We start from the raw sequence: 17,488 nt of genomic DNA on the forward strand, positions 1-17,488 counted from the left end.
ATGAGACACATGAATCTACAAATCCGAAAAGATCAATGAACTATAGGTAGGATATACTCAAAGAGACCCACATGAAGACACATTATAATCAAATTGTCAAAAGCCAAGAACAAATAGAAAATCTTGAAAGCAGCAAGAGAGGAGAGACTTTCACATACAGGGGGTCCTCAATAAGATTAACATGTGATTGCTCATTAGAAACCATAGAGAGGCCAGCCGAGTGGCATAGTGGTTAAGTTCGTGTGCTCTGCTTTGGTGGCCTGATGTTCACAGGTTCAGATCTTGGGTGTGGACCTACACGGCACTCATCAAGCCATGCTGTGGCAGCATCCTATGTATAAAGTGGCGGAGGACTGGCACACATGTTAGCTCAGGGCCAATCTTCCTCACCAAAAAAAAAAAAAAGAAAGAAAGAAAAAGAAACCATGGAAGCCAGAAGGCATTGACATGAATGTTCAAAGTCCCGAAAGGATAAAACTGTCAACCAAGAATTTTATATCTGGTAAAATTATCCTTCAAAAATAAAAGAGAAATTAAAACATTCCCAGATAAACAAAAACTGAGAGTTTGTCACTAGCAGACCTGCCCTAGAAAGAAATACTAAAGAGACTCCTTAAGGCTGAAATGAAAGGACACTAGACCTTTCCACATGAAAAAACTAAAAGAGCCAGTAAAAGTAGTATACATGCATTCTTTTTAGCTCCTTTTCCCCTTGGTCTGATTTAAAAGAAAACTGCATGTTGCAATAATTATAAATGTATGTCAATGAGACAACAATGTATAAAAAAGTAGGCTGTGACAAAATAGCATAAAAAGGGTGAATAGAGCTGTATAGTATACAAGTTTTTTATCCTACTGAAACTAAGTTGGCATTGGTCCAAACTAGATTGATATAAATTAAGATGCTAATGGTATTCCCTGGGGCAACCACTAAAAAAAACCTCAAAATATGTATAAAAGAAACAAGGAAATTAAAATCATACGCTAGAAAATATATAACAAAAAAAGAAAGCAACTGTGGAATACTTGAGGACAAAAAAAGGGAAAACAAATAACAAAGTGACAGACATAAATCCTACCGTATCAGTACTTACATTAAACATAAATAGATTAAACTCTCAAACTAAAAGGGAGAAATTGGAAGAATGGATTTTTAAAAACATGGTCTCAAGAGAATGAGAAGATAAGTCACAGACTGGGAGATAATATTTACAAAAGACATAGCTGAAAAAGGACTTATCCAAAATATACGAAGAACTCTTAAAACTCAATAAGAAAATGAACAACCTGATTAAAAACTTGGCCCAAGACTTAACAGATACATCAACAAAGAAGATACGCAGATGGAAAATGAGCATATGAAAAAGATGCTCTACATCATGTGTCATTAGGGAAATGCAAATTAAAACAAGATAACACTACACACCTATTAGAAAGAACAAGATCCAGAATACTGATAACACCAAACACTGCTAATAATGTGGAGCAATAAGCACTCTCACTCATTGCTCATGGGAATGCAAGATGGTACAACCACTTTGGAAGACAGTTCCGCAGTTTCTTACAAAACTAAGCATATTTTTACCATACAATCCAGCAATTAAGCTCCTTGCTATTTGCCCAAAGGAGTCCAAAACTTATGTACCCACAAAAATCTGCACACAGATTTTTATAGTAGCCCTCTTCATAACTGCCAAAATTTGGAAGCAATCAAAATGTCCTTCAGCAGGTGAATGGATAAATAAACTGTGGTAAATTCAGACAATGGAATATTGGACAAAAAGAAATGAGCTATCAAGCCATGAAAAAGCATGGAAGAACCATAAATTCACACTACTAAGTGAAAGAAGCCTATCTGAAAAGGCAACATACTGTAGCCTTTCAACTATATGACCTTCTGGAAAAGGCAAAACTACAGGGATAGTAAAAAGATTAGTGGTTACCAGGAGTTAGGGAGGAGGAGGGGATGAACAAGCAGAGCACAAGGAATTTTTAGGACAGTGAAACTATTCTTTATGATGCTATAGTGATTGATACATGTTGTTATGCATTTGTCAAAACCCACAGAATGCACACCACCAAGAGTGAACCTTAATATAAACTAAGGACTTTGGGTGATAATGATGCATCAGTGTAGGTTCAATTGTGAGAAATATACTATTCTGTTGGTTGATGTTGATAATGAGGAAGGCTATGTATGTGTAGAGTAGGGAGTATATGGTAAATCTTTGTACTGTCCACTCAATTTTTCCGTGAACCTCAAAGTGCTCTAAAAAATAAAGTCTATTAAAAAAAGGTAAGTCTCAGTGGCAATGTAACTTTAATATTTTGAATTTTTTATTGAAGGCATGAAAATTTGGAAACAAGTCTCGTGATATTTAACATTCCTTAATTTTTAAATGTGATTTTCAAGAATGTGTATTGATATTTCTGAATTATATTTGGACATATAAATATTTATGTATTCCTGTTAAAACAAAAAAGACATGGTCCAACTATATGCTGTCTACAAGAAACATGCTTTAGATTCAAACACAGATATAAATAAGTTGAAAGTAAAAGGATAGAAGAAAATATACCGTGTAAACCGTAATCAAAAGAGAGCTGCAGTGGTTATGCTAATATCAGACAAAACACAGACTTCAAGACAAAATCTGTTAAGAGACAAAGAAGGATAGTTTCTAATGATAAAAGGTTCAATCCATCAAGAATATATACCAATTATAAACACATATACATCTAATAACAGCCCCAAAATATATGAAACAAAGCTGACAGAATTGAAGGGAAAGACACAATTCAACAGTAATAGTTGGAGACCAAAATACCCCACTTTCAATACTGGACAGAACAACTCAACAGGGTATCAGCAAGGAAATGGACGTCTTTAGCAACACTCTCAACCAACGAGACCTAACAAACATCTATAGAAGACTTCACTCAACAACAGCAAAATGCATAGTCTTCTCAAGTACACACGGAACGTTTTCCAGAATGGACCATGTTGTAAGCCATAAAACAAATCTGAATAGATTTAAAAGGTTCAAATCACACAAAATATGTTCTCTGACTACCATGGGATAATTTAGAAATCAACAAAAGGAGAAAATTTGGGAAACTCACAAATACATGGAAATTAAACAACACACTCATAAATAAACAGTGGGTCAAAGACAAAATCACAAGGGAATATAGGAAAAACTTTGAGACAAGTGAAAAGAAAAACAACATATCAAAACTTAGGGAATACATCAAAAACAGTGCTCAGAGGGAAATTTATAGTTGTAAATGCCTACATTTTAAAAAGGAAGATGTCAGATGTTGGGGGTCAGCATCATGGCAGACTGTTATTCCCACTGTCTCTCCCCTCTAAGTTACAACCAATAGGACATCCATTGACCAACAAAGGACTCCCTACACAGCACAACAGGATACCTAAGGGATCCATGCATCCATACATCTGAAGGTGGGTGGACTGTACTTCTAGGAGGCAGTGGAACTAGGGGAGCAGCCCCCACTCCTTTCCCCACCTGCAATGATCCAAGGCATGGATTCTCACACTGGTGTGCATGCCTGTGAATACAGGCTACAGGGACAGAGATGGCAGGTGTAGCTTGGTCCCTAATCTGCCCCCCCTCACCCCCTAGCACTAGTGGGTGGTACACATGCCCTGAGAATTCAAGACACACAGCAGAGCTAGTGACCCAGTCCTCTCCCCTTCCCCCAGCAGTAGCCCAGTCTTTCCAACAGTGGGGAGAGTATACAAAACTCAGATTGTCTTGGCTGGGGCACCCAGACCTTAGTTTTCAAAACACATTGGCTTGCACCAGAGACCAGAGGCTGCACAAGCAAGCAGCCATGACAATCTCTCCCTGTTTAGCCCCTGCCCCTTGCCCCCAGCAGTGGCAGTGGAACTTGCAACCACAGGCTTCAAGAACCGCAGCCAAACTGGTGACCCAGCCCCCACTGGCAACACCCCCAACACTGGCTTTACCAGCAGTGGGGGCTGCATACAAGTCCTGGGTCCCCAGGCCCCTGGCAGCAACAGCAACACCTGTGAACCCAGCACCCCCAGACAACCTGGGATCAGCAGCACAGGTGGTGCACAGAGCAGCAGCATCCAAGCCAAGGGAGAGCCTGCAGAAAGCCAGTGGGGGAACATGAGACTCAGGCAACCTTGGAAGCAGCAGAAGTGCTTGCAGCCTGGTGACCCTGGTGGTGAAACCTGAGACTATGAAGACATCGTAAACAGCAAGGCACCAGAAACCTCAGAGGCACAAGCAGCACAAGGAGAGCACTGATGACACCTCTAGCAGAGGCAATGGAGGGTGGAAAGTGCAGATTCTCGAATACAAACAGAAGCAGCTCAGAATCAAGTAACCAAAGCCTTACCCAAATAAGAAGGGTGTTACAAGAACAAATGTGCCAGCAGAGGATCAACTCATCAAGTACCATGAAGAAGTGCAGCAAGACAGCAGAACAGAAAGAAAATGACAACTCTCCAGAAACCAAACTTGAAGTCACAGAAGATTACAGCCTAACAGAGAATTCAAAATAGCTGTCATGAAGAAACTCAATGAGTTACAAGAAAACTCAGAAAGACAGTTCAATGAGCTCAGGAATAAAATTAATGAACAGAAGGAGTACTTCACCAAAGAGATTGAAACTCTAAAAAAAAACCAAACAGAAATTCTGGAGCTGAAGATCACAATCAATGAAATGAAAAATAAAGTAGAAAGCATTAAAAATAGAGCAGACCACATGGAAGAAAGAATTAGTGGGCCTGGAGATAGAAATGATTCAAGTGAAGGAGGAAAGAGATCTAAGATTTTTTTTTTAAATGAAGAAATTATAAGAGAAATGTCCAATTCAATTAGGAAAAGTAACATAAGGATAATAGGTATCCCAGAAGGAGAAGAGAGGGAGAAAGGAGCAGAGAGCTTATTCAAAGCAATAATAGCTAAGAACTTCCCAAACCTGGGGAAGGATCTAGATAGATAAGGCATGAAAATAATAGAATATGTAATTATCTCAATGCAAAAAGCCCTGCTCCAAGGCACGTAATATTACAACTGTCAAAACTCAATGACAAAAAAAGAACATTAAAGATAGGTGGAGAGAAGAAAATAGCCTAAGGAGGAACCCCCATCAGGCTCTCAGGGGATTTCTCAACAGAAACCCTACAGGCTAGGAGAGAGTGGAAGGATATATTCAAAATACTGAAAGACAAAAACTATCAGCCAAGAATACTCTATCCTGAAAAATTACCCTTCAGATATGAAGGAGAAATAAAAGCTTTCCCAGACAAACAGCTGAGGGAGTTCACCGTCACTAGACCTGCCCTACAAGAAATGTTGAAGGGAGCCCTCCTACCTGAAACAAAAAGGCAAAGGTTTACACAGCTTTGAGCAGGGTGATAAATAGACAGAATCAGAGAATTCAGCAAATCTATACCAGAGTAGGTTAGTAGATGACTATAATATAAAGGCTAAAGGGAAACAAAGCATCAAAAATAACTATAAACACTTCAGTTTGGTCACAAACTCACAAGACAAAAAAGAATAATTTCTGACAACAAAAAATAGAAGGGGAAGAGGAAAAGGACTAATGGGGATAAGACACTATCAGAAAAAGGACCATCTCATCTATCACAAGACAAAAAAATCAGAGCAGAGTCACAAAGCATAAAGAAAGGGAAAACTGAGAAACGCATCACAGGAAACCACCAAACTGAAATGGCAGAGAGAAATGCAAGGAAAAAGAAACAGTGGAAATATAGAACAAGCAGAAAACAAAAGATAAAAGTGCAGTATCAAGCCCTCATATAGCAATAATTACTCTGAAGGTAAATGGATTGAATTCACCAATCAAAAGACACAGAGTGGCTGATGGATTAAAAAAATAAAACCCAGCAATATGCCAATCAAAAGCTGAGATTATATGTCCACTGGAAGAGCACATGGATAGGGTTATTTCTCCAAATAAGATATTCAAATAGCCATCATATATCCAAATCAGACATGAGGGAGAAGGATGAGACTTGCAGCCAGACAGGGGAAGCATATTACACATTAAAAATGTAACTAAATAGGAATAAAGGCACTTTGGGATTTATTGAGTTTCTTTAAGTCTGTACCAAAGTAAAGGAGTATAAATATGTATCAAAACTGAAATAAAGGACCAGAGGGAAAAATTCTAAATCAAAGTACTAAAACCACTTTTCTGGCTTGTGCATTAGCCTAACCTTGAGCAACGTTATAATCTCAAATGACTATAAGTAGAGTAAACGTGTAAAGCTGGCTGGATGTAAAACTACATGCTGAGCTCCTTGTATTTTTACTTAGTTACACTGTCTTTTAAAACATTGTGGACAGATAGCAAAACAGCCAACTGCCTCCCTGGCCTCGTAGAGACAGCATACCGCTACCAATTTGTAACCCCTGTTCAAGAGCGTAGTAGCTTCATTGGGAAGCAAACCATCCAAAGGCTAAAAATAGAGGGCAACATCCTTTGGTTTATTAGTTTAATAAACATTTGACAGACATGGTACTTGTGATTATGTAGTAAACTGGAATTGTTGCATGTCAAATTTAGAGTATGTCAACTTTGCTGAACAGAACAAGTTATAATTGGCAATGCTAATAAAACCAAAAGTATTTTAATGTGGCTTTTTGATCATATTGCATAAGGCTTATTCAATCATATTGCCTTAATTTGAATTATGTTGAACGTATAGGTACAGTAGAAGATTATGAGAATATTATTTTATCTAGAACGGTAGTTTTAAAATTAAATCAGTGGTGTAATATGTAAACGTCACATGTATTTAATTATAGAAGCAACATGACATTTGTAAGTTTGAAAAACAGAAAAGAAAAACATTACTTGAGTTGCCACAATCCTAACAATCGTTCTAAAATACATCTTACATATAAAAATAAGAATAGCAACAAAATGTTGGATCTGACTTTTTTTTCATCTAACCTTACATCACGCTAATTTGTCCATATAATATAATCTGCATAAATAGTAGAAATGTTGGATCTCAAAGGGAAGATGTGGAAAATTTGAAAACCAATCAACGAGAAATTTTAAAATATTTTTTAAAACCTTAAAATCTTATAAAACTGGCAAAACGAATATCTATTTTAATTCTGAAATTTGCCTGGAACGTTTTTAAGATTTCTAAAAATTCAATTGGCTAACACATTTGGTAAAGTTTCATCTAACAGGACAAAAGGATCAAAGAGTTAATACATTTCTTTCATTGAGGTTGATACTTAATTATTTTTCCAGTGAATTTACTTCTTAACAGAGTTCATTCAGCACAGATTGTAACTTTGGCAAATATTTGAAGAAATGAAAATTTTATTTTTTCTCCCACTGGCCACCTTTCAGAACTATAAATCTGGCTTTTCCAGGTGTATATGATAGTTCTTCTAGGAACCAGATAGCTTTAGGTACAACTATTCCACCTTAAATATTTGTTATGCTCTTTACTACATTGAGAATAAACCTCCAGGGACAATATTAGACTATGTCATTTATTCCCACGCCCTGGCTTATGATTCCACGGATGGGAATTGGTTGTATGGTTCTACTGGTTCTACGCTCATAGAGCTTAAGCCCAATGAGAATCTACCCTGTGTTGTACAAGTACAAAAGTCACACTCAGAAGAGATGGCCTCTTCGCAGATGGCTGAGTTTTTCAACAGGATAAAAACAAAGTTGCTTGTTAACTCATTTTTAATGAGTCTGACATTTTGGGATGAGCTGAATGTAACAGATAAAAGCAAGACAAGCATTCTTCTATGTGTAGACACTACGATTCTGATTTTTATCTCAATCGGAGACTGACTTGAAAGATAACTGATCCTGCTCCCTGATTACTACCACAACAGAAGTACTACAGATGAATTATTCTGGAACAAAGGTAATAATTATGGACGTCCTTCCAACACTTAACAAATTTTAAATAATAATCCTGCCTAAGTTAACTCATTCAGTTGCCTAGAGGTATCTTATACACGTTTGACCTTGAATAGTGCGCCCAGAACTAATACAGCTTAAAGCTAAGTGTTCTCTCTGCATATTTTAAAGGATCGATGATTTTTTTATGTTTTTTTCATGACTAGAGCAGGCATCTGGTTTTACTGCCTTAATAATTTCAGACTAAAAATATTATACCCGTGATATAAGGAACAAAACCTGGCACCAAAGGTCACGCTTTGATACCTGTGTTAGAGGAGGTCCAAAGCTCTTTGTAGGAAAAATTGGCCCTCCCTCTAGGACTCTTCCCTTTCTCCTTTCTGTCACAGGGGGATTTTATTTTGGGCACCAGACGTTTTGCATCTCCTTCATTTCCATACGCCCAGGTGAATTGTCTGTTAAGGCAGATGTACTTCTGTGTAGCTGGCCATATAAAATAACCGGACTCTGGGTACTCATCATGGAATGCAAACTCATTGTTGCCCAACTTTGATAAAATCTCAGCTGAGAAGCCCAGTATTGATGGAGAACGTCAGAAGGATAGAAAGATACATGCATTCCTTCAAATAGAACTCTACCCCAGCATCAAGCTAGAAGATCTAGAACGGCCGGTTCTCCTAGAGCAAGAGTGGTGGTGAAGAGCTCACGCTCTGAGTTTGAACTTGGCCTTATCACTTAACTAGTTGTGTAAACTTGGGCAAGTCCCTTAACCTCGCCTGGCGTACTCTACGCATCATTTCCTATCTTGAATTTTTGCCATCCTATTCTATGTTATGTATCTTTATAAGTAGCTGTCAATCTACTGAGATAAAGTGGGGGAAATTATTTCTACAGATAAGTAAACAAAAAGATAATTTAATTGATAATACATTATAATATAGAAGGGAAGTTTAATGTATCTTAGGGACTTACAGATGGCTTAATATTTTCAATTATATTAACATATCACATCAGTAGCCCAACAAAGGAAGAAGAAGGAAAAAAATCCCTAGGTCTTTTCAGCAGCTGCTGAAAAGGCATAAAATAAAATCAAGACTATCCATGATATTTTTTAAAAAAACCTTTTAATAACCTAGAATTAAAAGGCTATATTCTCAATATAAAAAAATCTATCTGAAACCAATAGCCACATAATTTTTCACAGAAACATATTCATTAAAGTTGGAAACATGGGCTGGCCTGGTGGCGCAGCAGTAAAGTGCACACGTTCCTTCAGTGGCCTGGGGTTCACCGGTTCGGATCCCGGGTGCAGACATGGCACCGCTTGGCATGCCATGCTGTGGTAGGCATCCCACATATAAAAAGGTAGAGGAAGATGGGCATGGATGTTAGCTCAGGCCAGGCTTCCTCAGCAAAAAGAAAAGGATTGGCGGCAGATGTTAGCTCAGGGCTAATCTTCCTCAAAAGAAAAAAATTAGAAACAAAATCAGGTGTGTAACTTTCACCATTATTATTTAACATTGAGTTAGAATTCTGGCCAATGCAAATAATACATGGCACAGAAATGAGATCTAAATTTTGGAAAAGAGGAAACAATTATCATTACTTATGAATGATATTATATACTAGAAAAGCCATGATAATAAAATGAAATTCCTAGAATGAATTAAAGCCCAATAAGGTGCTAGACATAAAATAAATGTACAATTGGCTCTTTGTTATTAGAGGAGTACATTTTTGCTTGTTCTTAATATAGCAGCAGTAATCAGTTACAAAACTTAATAAAATAAAATGGAAAAAGATTTTATTCACAATGTATTTTAATATCTTAAGAAATGTAAAGGACCTATGTGAAGAAAACCACAAAACTGCTGAAAGATAGAAAAGGAGAGAGGTCACATTCTTCGATGGAGAGAACAAATTTTATAAATTTGTTTATTATATTTTATACATATAACTCAATGCCAATTAAAGTCACAATCTTCTTTACAAAATGATTATAAAGTTTGAAAAATAAATAAGTGACTATATCAATGAGGAACAAACTTATCTAAAGCTATAATAATTTTAGCCATATAGCATAGACATAGGAGTAGGCAGACACATGTACCAAACACACTCTACTGTGTATAAAAATTTAATATGTGATCAATGGGGCTTTGCAAACCAACAACAAAAGAAAGATTATTTGATAAATTGTTTGGGAAACACTCATTAAACATTTTGAGAAAAATCAATTCAGATACTCATACTTTTGGATGGACTAAAAGGATAAGTGTAAAATAAGTCAAACCATTTTAAAAGAATTTGACAAAAATGGAAGTAAATATTGAATATCTCAAATGGGGAAAATTATCTTAGAAAAGAGTAAACAATTCAGATAAAAATGCCCAGTAAACTCAAATTTTAAGTCTAAAATTAAAACTAAATTCTAACAGTGAAGAGGGAAACGACAAACTGGAGGCAAACTTGCAGGAATGGCACCGATAAAAAAATGAACGTTGCTGTTCTTTATACTGTACTTGTAAATTTTCTACAAGTTTAGGATTATTTCAAAATAAAAAATGTTTACAAATACTCTTGATATATGAAGAATTCTTGCAACTTGATAAGAAAGACACTAAGACACCGGTAGATGAATAGGTAAAGGATATAGACAGACAGCACACACACCCACAAGCATACAAACACACACTCACAAAAGGAAAAAAGGTGGTTAACAGACCCAGCAGAAAAACTATTCAGTCTTTGTAGCAAGGAAATGCGGACTAAAATAAGACTTCAATTGATACCTACCAAATTGTTTTCGGTTTTGTTTGTTTTTAATAATAATATAAAATATTTGCAAAAGTATAGTAAAATAGGCACCCTCTCTCATTACTGGTGGGAGTGTAAATAAGAATAAGCAATTTAGTCATTTGTATAAGAGTCTTGACATTCTTCAATATAGTAATCCCGCTCCCAGGAATCACTCTAAAGGGAAAATCCTGAAAAACAGAGAAGACTTTATGCATAAGATGTTCACTGAGCATTATTTACATCAATGAAAATTGGGAAAAAATTTACATGTCAAGCTATGCAGTAATTATTCAGTAAATTATAAAATATCATATCACCATTAAAATGATGTTTACGGAGGAATTTTTTAAATAATGTGATACAATATGCTAAGTGAAGAGGCAAGATGAAAAATTGTTTATACGATATGATCACATATTTGTAAAAATGAAGAAGTAGGGAAAAAAGAATTTTTAAAAGTACACGCTAACCGTAGTTGCTTTGAGTGGAGGAGCTATGAGTAATTTTGTTCTTTCAACTCTTTTATATTTACCAAATTTCCTACAAGGAGAATATAGTAGTTTATATTTTTATAATATATAATATGACTCATAAACAATCACTGATGTGTCTGGAGCAGCAGGGAAATCTCATGGTTTGTGCTCATCATAGATTCCAGGTTTCTGAATTTAATAAAGGAATTCTATATGAACTTTTAAGCTGATGGTGACAATATTTCCAATTCCATCTGGCACTAGCAGCCATACAGAGGTCGGGTATATGGGAAAAGGTTGACCAATCACAAATTCTCTTGCTAGGCATTTCAGTGCCATAAGATATCTAATGATTAGTTGAGCCTGAGGAGGAAAAAGCATTTTTAGAAAAAATACAAATCAACTAAAATTTCTTAATGGTAATTGTTGTTTGCTCTTTTTTTAAACTACCTTTTTCTGAGTACAAGAATAACAAGTGCTTGTTATAAAAGGTCAAGTATTATAGCTATTTACGATGGAGAGAGTAAACTATCACTATTATAGTTTGGTAAATATTACTCCAAAATTTTTGGATGAATATTTAGCATTTTAAAAATAATAATGGGATCATTCTAAACATACTGTATGTAACTTGAATGTTCAGTTAATAGTATATTGCAGACAATTTCCTTTCTAATAACACATGGGCCCCCTCATTTGTTTTAATGATTCATAATATTCCTTTTTGGTATTCTATAATTTATTTAACCAATTCCCTATTGATAGTCATTTTGGTTACCAACTCATTATTATCAACAATGCTGCTCTGCATATATATACGTCTCTGTGTACTTGTGCAACACAAAAATGTTTGGAATGCTTGACTATTTTCCAATAAACACCCATCACTCTTGAGTATTTCTGTATGATATATTCCTAGAAATGGAATTTCTAGGTCAAAGATTATTGCTAAGCAGGCCTTTCCAAAAATTATTTATACTTACAACTACTGTATAATGAAAATGCCTATTTTCTTACATCTTCAACAATGTAGTATATTATCAAGCTTTCTTTTGTTTTGGCCAATCTAATAGGTGCAAAATATTGTCATTGTTTTCCTTTGTATTTCTCATCAGAGAGGTTGAGCATCTTTTGACAGATCTGTTGGTCATTTGTTTTCCTTCTAGGAATTGGCCATTATTGTCCTTTGTCTGTATTTCTATTTGCTTATCTTTTCTTGCTGATTTGTGATCTCTTTTTATATCAGGCAATGTAGCCCTTTATTACATTATATGGATAACTTTCTAGGGTTTCTTCTTGACTCTTTGTTCTTAATTTTTTGGTATAGAAATTCTTTAAGTTTCATGTAGTTATATTTATCAGTATTTTCTAATTCTGGGTTTGTGTCATGCTTAGAAAGCCCTTCTCCATTCCAAGATTATAAATAATATTCACTTGTGTTTTCTTCAAGTATTTTTACATTTCCGTTATTTTACATTTTTATTTTTGAAACCCCTGGAATTTACTTTGACGTAAAGGTGACATGAAGATCCAATTTATTTTGTCACAAACGGCCAGTCAGTTGGTCTGATGCCACTTACTAAAAAGTCCGTCTTTTCCTCACTAATTTGAAATGCCACATTTATGACGCACCAAATTCTCATAAATACCTGATGCCTTTCTGGGATCCATTTACCTTTGCTCCTGAGCCAGAAAGTGGCGATTTACTTTTCAGTAATTATCTTCTTAGTAGAAAAACAAACTACTACTGTTCTGGATTGAACATCTCTAGACCATAGGGAAAATCCCCTTTTACTAATGGATCTTTCAAGATGAATCATCAGTCTTCGGCGATGTGGTTAACGTGGCTAACAAAGTCAAACCTGGTATCATGCCCAAGTCATGAGCCTTACCCACAGTTCCTCACGCCTGCTTTACTTGTCAAGGAAGGATTGACACTGTTCATCTCTCATTATCTCTGCCCAGTGAGTTCACTGGGTCAAAATAATAGAACCATGAATTGAAAGTCTTCTGTGTAATAAAGGTTAGTGACATCAATTTAAGCTGTGGAAATTTTACTCTCAAAGATGCCCTGAGTATGAACGGATGGTTAGATTCATATGTAGAATTGAGTAACTAACTAAGAATCTGTTTTTCCAGCTAGTGTATCTAACCCTGTGTGGATTTACACTGAACACACAAAAATAGATACAGTATTTTAGTTTAGGGGAACGTTTCTGAAAGGATAGAGTTCATGTAGAATCAATGACATGGAGATTTGCCACAGTCTGCTTTCTTGCCGTAGCACGTGTGTGTAAGACTCTCCTTTTATTTCTTCAGTTACCATAGCATGAAGGAAAGGAATGATCTTGCAACCCACCCTCTCAGAGCCTCTTATGGAATGCCATATTGTGCCTCTCCATTCTACTGTGTGGGTTTACTGCAGCCACTCACTGCTCCTATGTAACCCCTGTCCCCAGGGCCCACTTACCTATTAGACAGAGTAGGTACAATGCCTAATGTCCACAATACTGTTAGGGGCCCAAAAAAATGTTTTAATTTCTTTTAAACTCAGAGCCAAAAAAAAAAAAAAAACCCCAAAACTTTTAGGTCAAAGAAAATTGTTATATAATATTAATATATTCATCTTTATACCAACATAGTTATAAAATATAATCTTTAGTATTTCTTTATGATGGAAGAGGCCCATGAAAGTTGTAACACAGTCTTGCCTGTCTCTCAAAAGACTTCTAGCAAAGCGGATGCTAAATGTTTTAGATCTTCCTTCTCTACTCTCCTCCCGGAAATTCACAATTAAAGGCTCATCATAGAAGCCCTGCAATAAATAAAAATGAAACAAAACAACAACAACAACAAACAATAAAATTTCGTTTACTCCAGGGTTCTCCAGGTTTATGTGATCCTGGAACATTTTTTCTTCCACATAATAACCACTATCTTCCCCCAGGACTAGTGATCCACAGAAGAATTTGGGAAATAACTTTCTATTACATTACGATAAAAATTGATCAAGAGAGTTTATAGCTGAAAGCTCTCAACCATTTTTTTTGTTAGCAGACTATACAGAAGCCTAAACGATTATTCTTTGTTCTGTGTAGATAGAATTAAAATGCATACCTGATGCTCTGAGCGGCACGATAGCAACACAACCCTACCTCTCCACTTGGCAAGACATTCTATTGTTGCCCAAGTTTCAGATTTATGTTCCCCAGCTCACTGAGACCCATTTCAGATCAGTTTCTTTGATAGGTTTGTAGCAGCGTGAGGATGAAAATCATTCCCAAATGGCAAGGAAGGGCAAAAAGCTTCTTTCCTGACTCCCAGAACATGTTATTCCGTAACCTATCAGACCTTATTAAGAGTGGCTTAAAAATCTGTCAGCTCTCGAAAGGGTTCTCCAGTAACAGATTTCTTGGTTCCATCTCAGTTCCCGCAGTTCTCATAACCACAGCGCATTCAATTTAGCGGTGCTCGGCTGCATGAATGCTGAAATTAAAATGTGCTTTCAAAACTCAATCCCTAGCAAAACTGACCTAACGGAGAAGCATCTCCACAGTCAGATTTAATAAAAAGATATGAGTTTGAGATGGAAGGCAGAAGAAGGATATATTTCTCTGAGGAATAAAATAAAAGTAGAAAGTGTTTTGTTTCTTTTTAAAGTTTTTGCTGACTAATGTCCCTCTTTAAAGTCAGTTATCTGTTTGACAGAAAAAGTCAAAGACACTAAGTCCTTTCTTTCTAGCTTTCGGAAGTTTTGTCCATTATTTTTCTGGGGGCAGATGCACTGTCTGCTCTTCGTGCTTTAAAACACATTTCTTAGCTGGGAGAAACTCACAAGCCTTTTGGTTAAATGGAAATCATCAAATCTAGGTAATTGTAATATTTTTTACAATTAGGAAACAAAACTTCTTTTAAGGAAAAAAACCCTGTTCATTTAACTATAGCCCTGACTTCTAGAAGACAGAGAATTGATTTAATTCCCTGAACACATAGTATTTATCGAAACAAACAATGATGACTAAAACACCATTTGGCCAGGTCCTCTGTACATGTTTGATCACAGCCAGTGCGCTTCTCTGAAATGACTTGTTTATAAGGCCGTCTGCCTTTCATAAAGCAGAAAAGTCCTCGAGGGGAGATATTTGTGATATTTGGCTTGGCCTCTCAAATGCCTACCACCGTGGCTACCATATATTAAGAGCTTGATGCAGCTTGTGGAATGAAGATCTAAATATTTCGTGACTTTTTGATAGCATAACCTACTGGAAATTGTCAATAGGCCCATGACTGTTAGTTGTATTGCTATTGCTCCTCCTGAACACTGATATTGTGCAAGCATATGGAAAAAACTCCCAAGAAGCAGGCCTTAAACTAAATACAATTTCCCAGGATCTCATCCTTGGGGTGGTTGGGGGGAGTGCGTATGTGTGTGAGAGAGAGACAGAAACAGAGACAGAGGCAGAGCCGGAGAGAAAGAGAGAGAGAGGGAGAATGCCCCTTGGCTGGCAGAGAGGACGAAGGTCTGATAAAATTGCTGACATTGATTTTATTTACTATTAAAGCTTTACCTGGGCTCCTTATTTTTGAGTCAATAGAGATATCTATAACTTTTTCTTCAAAGGCTATTGAATGCTAATAAAAACAGTAACAAAAGAAAAAGAAATCATTTTAAAGGCAGATCACTTTGATAATCTTCTTGAACAACCCACCTGTAATAAATGGAAGGAGAGTCAGTAAATATATCAATCAGCCAACAATACTTGATGAGCACTTCCTAGGTTCTCTCCTGAATGCTAGGTGTTTGGTGGAGGGAACACAGAGGGATATAATGGACATGTGGTCACCCATCTTGAAGGGCTCATGATGTAGTTGGGGAGCGGTCCCAACGTACCTGAAACAAACTACCTAACAGAAAACAAGAACAGAGCAGTGATTTTGAATCAAGCTTCCATATGTCAGTCCTGTTCCAGAAATAGCACTGAGGTGTCTCCTGCCAAAAATGAATAAAGATAGCCTATTTCTTGGTTTATGAACTGGTAAAAGAAAAAGAGAATTGGTTATTAGAATTTTCTCGATTTTATATTTTTATCCTCCATATCTTTTTTAAACCATTGGTGTTTACTACCACTTATCTATTAATAAGATGGCAAAAAGATATAAATCTGTAGCAAACACATTTTGGGAGAAAACATTTCCTGAAATTGCTGAGCACTTAATTTCATAGCTTCTTATTTTCGAGGAAATATACTCCTGGTTGTAACATTATATTTTATACAGAAACAGTCATATTTTCTTCTGGTAAAATTGTTCCCAGTTTGCAGGATGAATTAAATATATTGATATTTTATGGTGTTCCTACCAGATGACCATAATATGCAGGTATTTTACTACTGAAATAAATGGGGAAACAACCAAGTGTATAAGCAGATGTTAAATGGAATGAGCAAACAATTTTATCAATTTTGGTCTATTTATATCCTGACATCCATACAGGCTGTAAGGCTGCTGATGCCGCAAACAAATGCTCTAACAATAAGGCACATGAAATAGAGCAATGTAGTCTGACAACATTTTCTAGAAGTCTGTGGTATTTGAAATAAGCCTGGAAGGATAAATCAAATCTGGAAAAAATGCTTTAGAAATGCAAAATGACCCTATAGTTATTTTTATGGCATCTGGTTAGGTAATGTTGTCAGTTTTTACTACATTTTTAATAATATTATTTTTTCAAATTGTTAAAGTCATATGGACATTGTTAAAATTTTTTTAAACCACCAAAACCTAGAAAAAGGAAAATAACCCTACTACTTGAGTGGACCTCTACTAACATTTTGATGTGCTATTTTTCTGTGCACTTCTTAACAATTATTATCAACTGCCTACATAATTTTGTATCCAGATTTTTTTCAGTTAAGATGAGAACTTAAACTTTTTTTCATGTTATTAGGAAAAAAGAAATCTGTGGATGTGGTGTCTTTAATGGCTGCAATAATATACCACTGTAAAGATATCTCAATCTATACACAAATTCCCTTATTACTGTACATTTAGGTAAAGTTTCTAAATTTTCACTAAGCCTGAGATGAACAAGGTAGTTGATGTTTTCATTTGTCTCTGTCCATTTCCTGCTCTTTGTGGTACCTAGATCTGGCTCTATTCTCAATGGGCCATGCTGTTTGGGGAGAACTGACCCACCTCTAGAAGTGGGATCCACGCCATTGGCCATGGAGGGGGGTTCATATGGCACCAGAGTGTCTTCCAATGTATCAGATAAACTTAGTCATACT

Source organism: Equus przewalskii, chromosome 22 (assembly GCF_037783145.1).
Source record: "Equus przewalskii isolate Varuska chromosome 22, EquPr2, whole genome shotgun sequence".
NCBI lineage: Eukaryota > Metazoa > Chordata > Mammalia > Perissodactyla > Equidae > Equus > Equus przewalskii.